Consider the following 14,885-nt stretch of genomic DNA (forward strand, 5'->3'; position numbering starts at 1 on the left):
GAATTATTTTTTTTAAGTCCTGAAAGCAGTGACATCTGGAGAGGAAGTAGGGGGAATGTGACCAGGGAAAAGTATAAAATAGACATCACCTTAGCTGTAGTGGATTATTTCTTTTAAAAGTTTGAAGCAAATGTAGGATAATATATGAGCACTACTGGTATAATTTTCTCTTTTTGTCTATATATTTGAAATATTTCATAGAGAAATTTTTAAATTAACAAAAATCAACAAGATTTGGCAACCTTTTAAGTGTTGTTTGTTTGTTTGTTTGTTTTTGCGGTACGCGGCCCTCTCACTGTTGTGGCCTCTCTCGTTGCGGAGCACAGGCTCCGGACGCGCAGGCTCAGCGGCCATGGCTCACGGGCCCAGCCGCTCCGCGGCATGTGGGATCTTCCCGGACCGGGGCACGAACCCGTGTCCCCTGCGTCGGCAGGCGGACTCTCAACCACTGCGCCACCAGGGAAGCCCTTAAGAGTAGTTTTGAATGGAGTAGGTTAAAATGGACTAAAGAGAAAATGAGAGGTAAGGAATGGTAAACTCTACTGTTGGGAAGTTGGACTTCACCATCTGAGTAATGTTGGAGAAGCTATTTTACCTCTCTGAATCTCAGTTTTCTCATCTGTAAAATGATGTATATATGTGTGTGTGTGTGTGTGTGTATGTATATATGTACATATACACACATTCGCACATGCAAACACACATATATGCATATATTGATGAATGTAATAGGCAATAGATAAATCATAGCTATAATTCAACCTTCACAGTGAGGGCTGAAAAAAGATAATCTTTCAGAGCTTGGCTAGAATGTAGATTACAGATAAAAGAAATGAAAATGGAAGGGAAAAGAAAATGGCAGGGAATACTGCCAAATGGTATTCAGAGCTATCTGTCTTAGTACAAAGAAACTAGAAAAAAGATCTTCAGAAGCCAGCCAAACTTCGTGGCTTGACTGTAGTTACATGACTTTCAAAAGAAAGCAGTGTTCCTGCCCTACCCTTTCCACCACTGCTCTCCCAAAAAAAAGCATAAAGGACAAAAAAGAGAGGGCATCTCTTCAGCAACTGCTTAACTAAAAAAAGACAGGCTGACACAGGAGCCCAAAGAAGATGATCATGGTAGTTATGACTAGGGTGGGGGAGGCAAACTAAGCTCAGAGACTCTGAACAGAAATCTAAAGGGAGTTGATGCTGCTAAGGAGGAATGGAGTAGAATTCCTGAAGCTGGATTCAGGAACGAAAAGTCCTAAGAATCTTTTCCCAAGCATCACGTGCGCATTACTGGTAGAGTGCCATTTAACAATGGTCTTTCATGTTCTTGCCGTGTGCCAGGCGCTATTCTTGGCACTAGGAAAACACGGCGAACAAGACAGAGTCTCTACCTTCATGAAGGTTATATTCGAGTGGGAAGAGACAGATAATAAACAATGAAAGAAATTATAAGCAGTGGTAATTTCGAAAAGTAAAGCAGATGAGCACGAGGCGGGGAGGGGTCAGAAATTAAAAATCCTGTGAGCAGGGACATGCTAACTAGTAAGGTGACTTGTGACATGTGGTGAGTATGGGGATGAGAGGCCAGGAAATGAAGGATGACTTGGTGAGTCTGAACTTCTCTTTGTGAATCCCAGTTCAAACAGGATAAAGGACAAGATGAGATTTGATCTGATGGTTTCAAGGCACAGAGATAGTGGCATCCAGGCCGTGAGTGTGGGTGGGGAAGGAATAAGATGGGGGAAGCACAGCGGTCCAGCCAGCTGCACACAGAGCCCAAGGGCCCTTGACTCTGATTTGCTCTTAAAGGGAGTTTGAGCTGAATAATCTACTGAAAGCCAAAACTGAACTGATAGAAGAAGAAATATATTGTTGGTGCCTGACTCTTGCTTGACCTGGGAAAAACTATGAAGAATGCTGTAATTAAAGGCATCGGCACAGGACAGAGCCTGTGTCCTAAGGGACATGACCAAGGAGACAAATAGATCTGGGCTTTCAGAGACATGATGATGCTAATGATGTCTTGAGCATTGGTGAGAAGGCCTGGTGTGCTGTGTCCCAGCCCAGCTCCATGGTGATTTAACAACACACAATGACCCAGGAGTGAGCTGCTCCCGGTTAAGGGTGAAGAGAAGGTGCTGAGTGAATCCACAAGTATTTCATCTTCAGGTCCATTTCTCAGAGAAATCTCAGTGTTGAAAATCTTCAATGTGTGTTTTTTACCAAGGAATGAGCGGGGGGCCTACCTACCAACAAAAGTTCAACTCAGCAAGTTCCCTGTGCTACCAAATGGGCTCGTGACATACATGCTGCCGACAGTTTTCATGAATGCGATGGATTTTTAGTTAAAGTAACAGCAAACAACCACACAGTGCTTATACTGCACCACATACTTCCTGAAGTACTTTAAATGTATTGATTCATTGTTTGTTTTTTTTTCCATTTAAACATTTGAGAGAGGATTAGGTCCTGCGGATTTTAATTTGAACTAGTAATAGAGAACCACATAATCCTTAGTTGCTATTCCCAAGTAACAATAAAAGCATTGTCAATAGGAAATAAATTGCAAAACAAAGCAAAACAAAAACATATAGAACACTACATACCTATTAGAATGGCCAAAATCTGGAACAGTGACCACACAAAATCCTGGCAAGGATGTGGAGTAATAGAAACTCTCCTTCATTGCTGGTGAGAATGTAAACAGTACAGCCACTTTGGAAGACACTTCGGCCATTCCTTATGAAACTAAACACACTCCTGCCACATGATCTAATAAACACGCTCCTTGGTACTTATCCAAAAGAGTTGAAAACTTATTCTACACAAAACCTGCACATGGATGTTTATATCAGCTTTATTCATCATTGTCAAAACTTGGAATCCACCAAGATGTCCTTTAGTAGGTGAATGGATAAATAAACTGTGGGACGTCCAGACAATGGAATATTATTCAGGGCTAAAAAGGAATTAACTGTGAAGCCATGAAAAGACATGGAGGAACCTTAAAGGTGTATCACTAAGTGGAAGAAGGCAGTCTGAAGAGGCTACGCACTGTGTGAGTCCAACCATGTGACATTACGGAAAAGGCAAAACTATGGACAGAGTAAAAAGATCAGTGGTTGCCAGGGGTTAGGAGGGGAGGAAGGAATGAACAGGCAGAGGAGAGAGGATTTTAGGGTAGTATAAAATATAATGTATGCTATAATGAGGGATACATGTCATTATACATTTGCCCAAATCTACAGACTGTACAATATCGAGAGTGAACTATAATGTAAACTACGGACTTCGGGTGATGATGATATATGGATGCAGGTTCATCATTTGTAGCAAATGTAGCCCTCTGGTGGGGATGTTGATAATGGGGGAGGCGATGCATGTGTGGCGGCAGTGGGTATATGGGAGATTTCTGTATTTTCCTTTCAGTTTTGCTGTGAACCTAAAATTGCTCTTAAAAAATAGTCTTAATTAAAAATATTTTTAAAAACATAAAAGAGAAAGTAATAGTTTTGTACCATAAACCTTTCCCTTTTTTTTGGACAACAGACGCTTGACCCTTCCTTGACCATTTATTCGGCCTGAATGAGCTCTTCTATGAGGGCTGAGTTTGATGTTCTTTTGAGATAAGTGTTAAAAGAAAAAAAAAAGAAAAGGCATTGATTGCTAAGGGCTTGAAATGTGGACATCCGAAATGACGACTGCCCATAAAATCAGATTCCAGGGATTAACCAGTTCCTGACTGACTGAGAAAGGGATGCTATGAACACAGTCACTGGCAGGAAGTCTAGTTTCTCTCATATGGCTGAGATAGGGGAAGGTTATATGTTCATATGAACTTCCTGCCTAACAGTCCATCTCTTTCTGCTTCTTGGCATTTAACCCTGAAAAAGAACTCAACAACCTGCAAGGGGCCGGCCTAGGAACCAGAGAAGCAGAGACAGGGTATCCGTTATTGATTGAGTGAGTACCAGAATTCAGAGCAGGAAATGGACCAGAAGCCACAAGGCAAGCCAGTGAGGAAGTGTACAGAATTACCCAAGATCACGGCAAGTAAGGATTCCAAAGTTAGGTCATCAGCGAGAAGCAGGAGGATATAAATAGTACTGGTATATGGGGCAAGCACTATTCTAAGGCGAACAATAGCCTAGTGAATGGAGAAAATAGAGGAACTGTGTAAAACTCAGGAGGTCAGATGCAAGTCCTGGAGAACTGAGACTGGAGTTTGCCTCCAGTGAGAGGCTTTGGCCTGCTTCATGAGAAGGCTGGGCCTTTCCCTAGTGTGGACAAATCTGAGGCCCACTCTGGAATCATTTAGGAAGATGCTTCTGGAGGAAGGAATGCAGGGTGGGGAGCAGAGAGAGAGCCACGTTGTGAGCTGCGTAACGTGGACTGTGCTTTGGCCTGTAGATACCTCCTCACCTTCCAAAAGTAGGGTCTTCCATTGTTCTGGTACTGTACTCGATACATTTAGAAGTAGAAAAAAATCGACCTAAGTAGCTGATTTTGTAAGGATAGTGCTGAATATAATCTTTTTAGGTGAGCATTCCTTTGACTAATGGCCAAAAGTATAGTTCTCAAGTTCAAATAAGTAGACTAAGTAATCTGTAACATAGATGAAAGGGATTCGGTAAAGCAAATCTCCCTTCCCTAAAACTTCTTCCGGAGAAACACATTTGCAGGGTTGCATTAGTCATTATTTTGCTAAAAAGATGGCGAAGGATAGTTAGGTGAAATCAATTCACTCCGCATTTGATGCACTCTGGTGTGCTCAGTGCACCACAATAAGTATACTAACCACAGCGAGCCTCTCCTCCAGCTCAGGCACACTTAATAACCGGCACATTAGACATCTCACAGACCTGCACAATTTCCCTTCCATTTCCTCGGACTTTACTCATTCAATGAACACTTTTCTCTTTTCACTCCACTGGGGTCTTGGCCTCACCCTCAACTGTCTTCTACTGACTTCTTCAATAACAAGTTCCCAGGAAAGGGTATCTTTCCCTCACATCACACCCCAGTCTAATGGAACTCATCCCTCTTCTCTAGGTAGGCAGTAGCATTCCTTCTTTGCTTATCTTCTATACTACTGCAAGAGAAACTGCAAAAAAACAAAAACAAAGGCAATGAACATCAGCAAAGTGGTTATTTTTCTTGTGCTAAAGTCCCAAGGAGTATGGTCGCTGTGTGATGTCACTGGGGAATCTATGCGGCATCTGTCTTTTTGCTCAGACTCAGCATAGCATGTGGCTTTCATTTAATGCTTGTTGCCTTATGGTTGCAAAGTGGCTGCTTCTCTTCCAATATTGTAACTGTGCCCTAAGCAGGAAAAGAGGGAATATGACAGGCAAAAGCCACGCAAGTCAGCTGTGTCTGTTGCCATTTTAAAGAACATCCCTGAAGCCTCACTGTATGACTTTACCTATATCTTAATCATCTGTTCACATGACCAGCTATAATCACATGACCAGTTATAAATGCATAGGAGTCTAGGAAAGGTATATGTTAGATAGGAAACTTCCTACCCCAAACAGAATAGAGTTATTTTACATAGAATAAAGGAGCAATAACACAAGCAAAAAATCAACAAATGAGAATACATCAAACTAAAAAGCTGCTGCACAGCAAAAGAAGCAATCAACAAATTGAAAAGGCAACCTATGGAATGGGAGAAAACATATGCAAAACATATATCTGATAAGGGTTTAATATCCAAAATATAAAGAACTCATACAACTCAATTGGAAAGCCAAACAACCCAATTTAAAAATGGGCAGAGGAACTGAATAGATATTTTTCCAAAGAAGACATACAAATGGCCAACGGATACATGAAAAGGTGCTCAGTATGACTAATCATCAGGGAAATACAAATCAAAACCACAATGAGATATGACCTCACATCTGTTAGAATGGCCATCATCAGAAAGACAAAAGATGACAAGTGCTGGAGAGGGTGTGGAGAAAAGGGAACCCTCTTGCACTGTTGGTGGGAGTGTAAATTGGTGCAGCCACTATGGAGAACAGTGCGGAGGTTCCTCAAAAATTAAAAATAGAACCACCATATGACCCAGCAGTTCCACTTCTGGGTATATAGCCAAAGGAAACAAAAACAGGACATCTAAGAGATATCTGCACTCCCATGTTCTTTGCAGCATTTTTCACAATAGCCAAGATACGGAAACAACCTAAGCATCCGTTAATGCCTGAATAAAGAAATTGTGGTCTATATAAACAATGGAATACCACTCAGCCACGAGAAAGAAGGAAATCCTGTCATTTGCAACAACATGGATGGACCTTGAGGGCATTATGCTAAGTGAGATAAATGACACAGAGTAAGAAAATGCTTTATGATCTCACTTATGTGTGGAATCTAAAAAAGCTGATCTCATAGAAACAGAGATGAGAATGGTGGTTACCAGGGGCTGGGGAGTGCGGGAAAGGGGGAGATGCTGGTCAAAGAGCACAAACTTGCAGTTAGGAGATGAGTACGTTCTAGGGGGTCTAATGTACAGCATGGTGATTATAGACAACACTGTACTATACATTTCAAAGTTGCTATGAGACTAGATCTTAAATGTTCTCACCACAAAAAAGAAATGATAATTATGTGACACGATGGAAAAGTTACCTAAGGCTATGGTGGTAACCACATTGCAATATATAAACGTATCAAATCAACGCACTGTACACCTTAAAATTATACAATGTTATATGCCAGTTATATCTCAGTTTTAAAAAGGGGAGAGCAATAAATATCAGCTATCTGGTGATAGACAAAAGAAATAATTACAAAAATATACAATCACAAGCTTCAGATAAATGGCAAAATGAAAAAGGTCAAGTTGCTATGAGAGCATACAAAGAGGCAGTGTGATCTAGCGTGCAGAACATGAGATCATCGTGAAAAACCTATTAAGTGAAACCTGAGAACTAAATAGGAATTAACTAGGTGACGGGGTACTGTGCTCTCTCCTTGCTACCTTCAAACTGGGGAAATGGCCAAACAGTCAAAACTGGAACCGTAAGCTTTTAAAATTTACTCCGAAGTGGGGACTTCCCTGGCACTCCAGAGGTTAAGACTTTGCGCTTCCAGGGCAGGGGGCACTTGCAGGGGGCACAGGTTCGATCCCTGGTCAGGATCCCACATGCCGCGCCATGCCGTGTGGCCAAAAAATCAAAAAGTTTACCCTGAAATGAACTATAACATGGGTGAGGGAGGGGCGTATTTTTTAAATCCCTGAACTTGGAGATGACGACCTTTCCAAAGCTAGTCTACACAAAGATCAATCCCTTTGTCTGAACTCACTCTTGGAATTAAAATAAGAAGCCAAGATTTTTTTCTTCTTCTTTCAAAATCCAGCAGAGTGTTGCTGCCAGTTACAGAAACGCAGCAAAGAAAACTCAGGTACTCTTGCCATTCCTTACATATCTTGGGGTCCAACCACAGAACCCTCATTAAGCTAACGTTGTTTGTCCTTTACCGTCTAGAATGTTACTTTATACTATTATTTATTGGAAAATAGAGGGAGATTTGCAATTTAATCATCACAACTGCGCCTTCACATCCTTTATCCCATTTCTCTGTTGCAGCCTTTGGCACTTGTACGGTTATTGCTCCCACAGAAACTCACACTCGATAAACTCACAGAGCACTTAATGCTGTACATTCTCAGCAGCCATTCTGGCACAGCTATCTCTAGAATTCCTCAAACATGCACACACACACACACACACACACACACACACACACACACACACACACTCAAGTATGTATATATTTCTTTTTTTTTTTTTTGTATCCATAGACTTTTAAAATTCTGTTATTTCCTCTTCCAAGTACTGAAAACTCTGATGGAAGGATACTATCTTTTGCTTGCTTTCTTTCTTTCCACAATATCTGGCTTAATTCTCTGCAAAATAGGCACCGAGCAGACAGGGATGCCTATATTGTATCATGCAAGTCAGACCTTGTCAAAGGTTTGAGTTTGCAGAAGTGAGCTTCCAGGCTCACAAAACAACTGGAATGCAGCATTAAAAATAACTTGTAACTATAAGTCAGGTAGCATCCACTTGGCACTGTAAAATCTCAGTGGTATAAAGACAGGCCATTTACTACTCATAGAATAGAAGGACAAATACCACAGGTGAGAGGGACAGCAGCGTGGTCCTTCATGGGCAGCAGTTGTCTCCTCTCTTGTTTAAGCAGAGACAGAATGACAGACCATAAGAAGCTCCCTCGCCCTGGCCGCCCCCAACCGTTTCCTGTCGCTGCTTACTGTCTGCACAGCTGCATTGCTGACGGCCAGGACTCACGCTGGCAAATCTGAGTCTGGCATCCTCTGGATGAAGGTGGGGGAACCTGAGCAGACACCTTTCCATGCTTGGCTTGGGGGACACGGAGGAGAGAAATGAGATCTGGGTCTAGCAAGACTTTTGATAAGCACATTCCATGCTTCTCAAAAAAACTAGGAAAATATACTTTAAATAACATATCTGATTTGAGAATCATTTTCAAAGAAGTACTAATATGTGATCCGTATTAAGTCAGTTCCAAAAGGATTCGTTCTCCTACACCAGGATGCTTCCTTTGTGATTTAGGTAATGGGCTTAAAGAGTATACTCACACAATATTTTCCTAATAGTGCCAAGCTAGGGGATGCTGCTGACAGCTAGAGAGAAGCAGTTGAAATAATTCTGACAAGTTGCAGAACTGCATGAGTACAAACGTGGTGCAGGTCAATGACAACTTATCTGGGTCAAATCAAAAAGGAGAAAAAATCTAATAACCTCAGAAATTGGCCTATGTGAGGTGCACATACGTCAGGCAATTGTAAATTGAGCAAAACAGATCCTGAAGAGTTGATTTTATGGATTGTAAGGTTCTTAGCTGCTACCAGTAACGATGACCTTATGTTTAAGAGTGGGCAATTGTCTCCATGGAGCTGAGCCAGGGACAGCCTCTGCTCCAAAATATCGCCCTTCTTGTTTCTGCACATCTGGATGTTCACCATTTGGAAGTCATTACTTTGGAGTATGTACTGTCCACTTGTATTAATTATCTATTGCTACATAACCCTTACTTTGCTGGTCAAGAAAATACTCTGGTCAAGTAAATTAAGTGAGTCAGCAAATTGGCACTGCAACTAAAACAAAGGAAGTTTGATACTGAGCTGGATAAAAAGGAATATAACACATAAGGGCCCTGGAGATGATGCTTACCATGTACCCCACAGTGGTGAGATCTTTGGGAGACTATAAAATCTAATATGCAGAAAATAAGGGAAGGTTGGGGATAAAATGGAAGACGACAACAATAAGACATGTTCACCTTTCCTGAAGAAAAGGGCTTTGAAACACTGAAATACACTGCTAAATTTGTGATTATAATGAGCTAGCAGGGAATTCCCTGGCAGTCCAGTGGTTAGGGCTCCACGCTTCCATTGCAGGGGGCATGGCTTCAATCCCTGGTCAGGGAACTAGGATCCTGCATGCTGTGTGGCATGGCCAAAAATAAATAAATAAATATATATATAAATAAATAAATTTTAAAGATTCCTTGAGCATAGGGAACTATACTCAGTATCTTGTGGTGGCACGTAATGGGAAAGAATCTGAAAAAGAATATATATATATATATATATATATATATATATATATATATATATATATATATATATAAAACACGGAATCACTGCTGTATGCTTGAAACTAACACAACATTGAGTTAACTATACTTCAATAAAAAAATTTTAAAAAAAAGAACTGGCAAGTTATTTTTTTGTTCTATTAAGAGATAATTTCCTTAGAATCCTACAGACTGTTTAATGACTCCCTCTCAACCAGGAAACCATTGTTTCCATGGGATTCCAGATCTGAAATTAGATCTGTCCACAAATTGAAGTTTTATGGAGGACCTCTAGGACTCACATGCTACCTACTTATGTTACAAAAACACCTGCTGTCATATACATCAGCTCAGTCTCATCACTCACTAGCTCTTGAACATTCCACGATTATTTCCACATCCTTGTCTTTGCTCATATAGTTTCCCCAACTTCCTTTCTGATGCTTCATCATATCTTTATTTTTTTCTCTCACTCTCCTGTCCTCTTCTCCCCCATAGCAGACTACCACATCAATAAATAAACTCCACTATTTCCCATCTCAAAAAAATAACTTGTGGGACTTCCCTGGTAGTCCAGTGGTTAAGGCTCCACGCTTCCACTGCAGGGGGCACAGGTTCGATCCCTTGTTGGGGAACTAAGATCCCGCATGCTGCATGGCGTGGCAAAATAAATAAATAGTAAACATTAATGGTATACAGTTCCTCTGCCAAGAAATAACATTTCCCACTGTGGTAGAACATGAACTCGGCATTGATTTTTTAGCAGTAGCCTTAACGTAGGTGCCAGGGGTTTGTCTAATGCATCCATGTACTCTTGTCTGACCTTCCTGGAAAGGAAATTCTTTGGGGGATGCTACGTACAGCCTCACATAGTTGGTTTCCATACCTATAAAGAGCTAAGACAGAAAAGAATAATAAGGGAAGGAGCAAAGAAAAGGTGATAAGCAAATTGAATGAGACAAGGGAGGAGGGACCAACACATTTTCATGATAAAAAACAAAACAAAATCAAGAGACTTAGAAAAGAAGGGAACTTCCCCAAAAAAAGGGTACAAATGAACTTATTTACAAAACAGAAGTAGAGTCACGGATATAGAAAACAAACTTATGGTTACCAGGGGATAAGGGTGGGGAGGGATAAATTGGGAGATTGGGACTGACATATACACACTACGATATATGAAATAGATAACTAATAAGAACCTGCTGTATAGCACAAGGAACTTTACTCAATACTCTGAATGGCCTATGTAGGAAAAGAATTTAAAAAAAAAAGAGTGGACATATGTATATGTATAACTGATTCACTTTGCTGTATACCTGAAACAAACACAACATTGTAAATCAACTATACTCCAATAAAAATAAAAAAAAAAAAAAAGGGAACTTCCTTAACCTGATAAAGGGCACCAGCAAATAACCTACAGATAACATCATACTTAATGGTGAAAGACTGAAAACCTTCCCCTTAAGATCAGAAACTAGACATGAATGTCTGTTCTAACCATTTTCTTTACTTTTATTTTTATTTTTTAATATCTTTATTGGAGTATAATTGCTTTACAATGTTGTGTTAGTTTCTGTTGTACAACAAAGTTAATCAGCTATAAGTATACAAGTATACATATATCCCCATATCCCCTCCCTCTTTTTTTTTTTTTTTTTTTTTTTTTTTTTTGCTGTACGCGGGCCTCTCACTGTTGTGGCCTCTCCCGTTGTGGAGCACAGGCTCCGGACGCGCAGGCTCAGCGGCCATGGCCCACGGGCCCAGCCGCTCCGCGGCATGTGGGATCCTCCCAGACCGGGGCACGAACCCGTGTCCCCTGCATCGGCAGGCGGACTCCCAACCACTGTGCCACCAGGGAAGCCCCCCCTCCCTCTTGAGCCTCCGTCCCACCCCCCCATCCCACCCCTCTAGGTCGTCACAAAGTATCGAGCTGATCTCCCTGTGCTATGCTGCAGTTTCCCACTAGCCATCCATTTTACATTTGGTCGTGTATATACGTCAATGCTACTCTCTCACTTCGTCCCAGCTTCCCCTTCCCCACTGTGTCCTCAAGTCCGTTCTCTACGTCTGCGTCTTTATTCCTGTCCTGCCACTAGGTTCATCAGTACCATTTTTTTAGATTCCATATATGTGCATTAGCATACGGTATTTGTTTTTCTTTTTCTGACTTACTTCACTCTGTATGACAGACTCTAGGTCCATCCACCTCACTACAAATAACTCAATTTCGTTTCTTTTTATGGCTGAGTAATATTCCATTGTATATATGTGCCACATCTTCTTTATCCATTCATCTGTTGATGGACACTTAGGTTGCTTCCATGTCCTGGCTATTGTAAATAGTGCTGCAATGAACATTGCATTGCGGAACATGTGTCTTTTCGGATTATGGTTTTCTCAGGGTATATACCCAGTAGTGTAATTGCTGGGTCATATGGTAGTTCTATTTTTAGTTTTTTAAGGAACCTGCATACTGTTCTCCATAGTGGCTGTATCAATTTACATTCCCACCAACAGTGCAGGAGGGCTCCCTTTTCTCCACACCCTCTCCAGCCTTTATTGTTTGTAGATTTTTGGATGATGGCCATTCTGACCGCATGAGGTGATACCTCACTGTGGTTTTGATTTGCATTTCTCTAATGATTAGTGATTGCTCTAACCATTTTCTATTCAACACTGTATTGGAGATTCACGTCAGAGCAATTAGGCAGGAAAATGAAATAAAAGGCATCCAGAATGGAAAGGAAAAAGCAAAACTATCTCTATTCGCAAATGACATGATTTTGTACATGGAAGCAAAAAAGGAAAATAACAGAAATTGCCTGAAGGCACAGAGATGGTATCACTGAAATAACAGCAATGTCATATGTTTATGTAGTATTTTACAGCTTCCAAAGAGCTGTGCATCATTTTATCTTATCACCACCTGTAAGTACTATTATTACCCCATATCACAAGTGACAAAACTAATACTTAGAAAGGGATGTATTTGTTAATGGAGCCAGTTGCTAAATATCATAACTGTCACCCAAATCTCCAGCCCCAGGACTCTAAATCAATGTATAATGGTTGCTGGTTTCTTATCTCTTAAGGGCAGCATGGTCCAACAGAACTTTCTGCAATGGTGAAAATGTTCTACATCTGCACTGTTCAGTACAGTGGCCACTAGACACAGGTAGGTACTGCACACTTGAAATGTGGCTAGTATGACTGAATAACTGAATTTTTAGTTTTACTGAAATTTAAATAACCACATGAGGCTACCATGTTGGACAGTGTAGCTCTAGAGAATTACTCCCTGTTCTGAATCAGACACTCCTCCTCATGGTTCTGTCCTCATAGTGGCCAACCTATGTGCAATTCTTTGTTGACTGATGAAGAATGTGTATAGAACCACGAAGACAGACAAACCATTCTTGGGAATAATTACAAGTTGCAGTATATCCTTAGAAATACCTAAAATGACTCTGCAACATAGAAACATGTAGGAGTATTCTGACTAACCAAAATTAGAAGAAATCCTTTCCCAACAACTACAGCTTAGTATTCATCAAGGGGGTGGGGTGAGGTCAGAAATAATACAGCTTATGTTTAAATGATTATATATGTTTTTCCATTCTTACATCTACTCTAGTGAATTCTTCTCACTCTACGACTACAAATTTGCCAAATAAATTGCTCATTCTTCTTTAAATATTTCCTTCATGTTTCCACTTTATACCTTTTCTTATGCTATCTTTTCTGCTGGGAATGTCTTCCTCCAGTTTACAAATCCAAACATGACCACATCCTTCAAGGCCTCACTCAAATTTATAATCTCCTGGAAGACTTTCTTATCTCACCTAGATGATGCCCTTCACTCTTCATCTATTTCGTTTTTAACACCTAGTGCTCTGACCGCATATTATAGTGTTACATGCACATATTCTCTCTGATTAGACCCAGTGTCAGTAAACCACAGCTCGTGGACAAAATCTGGTCCATTGCATGTTTTTGTAAATAAAGTTTTACTGTAACAGAGCCATGTTCACTATTTTACATATTGTCTATGGCTGCTTTTGCCCTATAATGGCAGAGTTGAGTAATTGCAATAGAGACAATCTGGCCCCCAAACCCTTATGTGTTTCCCACTTGGCTCCTCACAGCAAGTTGGTTGATCCTGTGTTACTATAAGCTTTTGGAATGAACTATAGGAACCATATCTGATTTATTTTTTTTAATCTTCATAAGACCTAGAGTATTGCCCTACATATAGCAGTAACATCATAAATATTTTAAATGAATTTTCTGTTTATAAGAAATTAATAGTGTCTGCTTATGTATATCAATTTTCTATTTGCAAACACTATCCCACCAATTTCTCATTTACTCATCAAGATAACTTTCTGACACAGAGAAATAGGTCTCATTATCTACATTTTACACCATGAGCAACTGAGGCATAAACAGACTTTGACTATGGTCACAGCTAGTAAAGAGAGCTGCAAAACTGGGTCATAAACCCAGATCTTCTGACGTCTGGCTCTGATCTACCTTATTCTGCTTCTCTGTGCTTACCCGCTTTCCCCTAAGTTGAACTAAGATGCTAATGGAACCCAAAATAAAAGCATATGTATATATCTACTTAGCAAATTAATAATCATGGCCCAGGTAACCCATGTTTATTTTTAACAGAATTGCAACTATTTTTATGAGAGCTAGTCATTTAAAAATATTTTTATGCTTCTAAATTTTAAAATTTATTTAAAATTAAATTTAGGGAATTTCCTGGTGGTCCAGTGGTTAGGATTCCGTGCTCTCACTGCCAAGGTCCCAGGTTCAATCCCTGGTCGGGGAACTAAGATCCCACAGGCCACAGGGCATGGCACCCCTCCCAAAATCAATCAATAATAATAATAATAAAGTTAAAGTTAAAAACTTAATTAAGATATAAAAAGCTTTACAGAAAATAATTTATCCCAATAAATGGAGGGAAATATTTTTTTCAACACTTCAAAAGATAGAGAAAATGTACATATCCCACACTGGTCACACTGCTTTTCCCTGCTCTGTCTGTCCTCCTCAGAAAGGCGGTTTCTCTTTTTCCTTCAGTATCTTAAAGCTATTGACTTCAAATTAGTAGTTATCAGATTAAGAATCATATGCCCCACCGGTATGTTCAGTCTGCCCAGGCCAAGTTTAGCTAATTCAAACCCATTATCTGTTCAGCAACACCTCTTTACTATTCAGTGTTGATTGTTTACACAGCCAATA

This window comes from Pseudorca crassidens, chromosome X (genome assembly GCF_039906515.1).
Source record: "Pseudorca crassidens isolate mPseCra1 chromosome X, mPseCra1.hap1, whole genome shotgun sequence".
NCBI lineage: Eukaryota > Metazoa > Chordata > Mammalia > Artiodactyla > Delphinidae > Pseudorca > Pseudorca crassidens.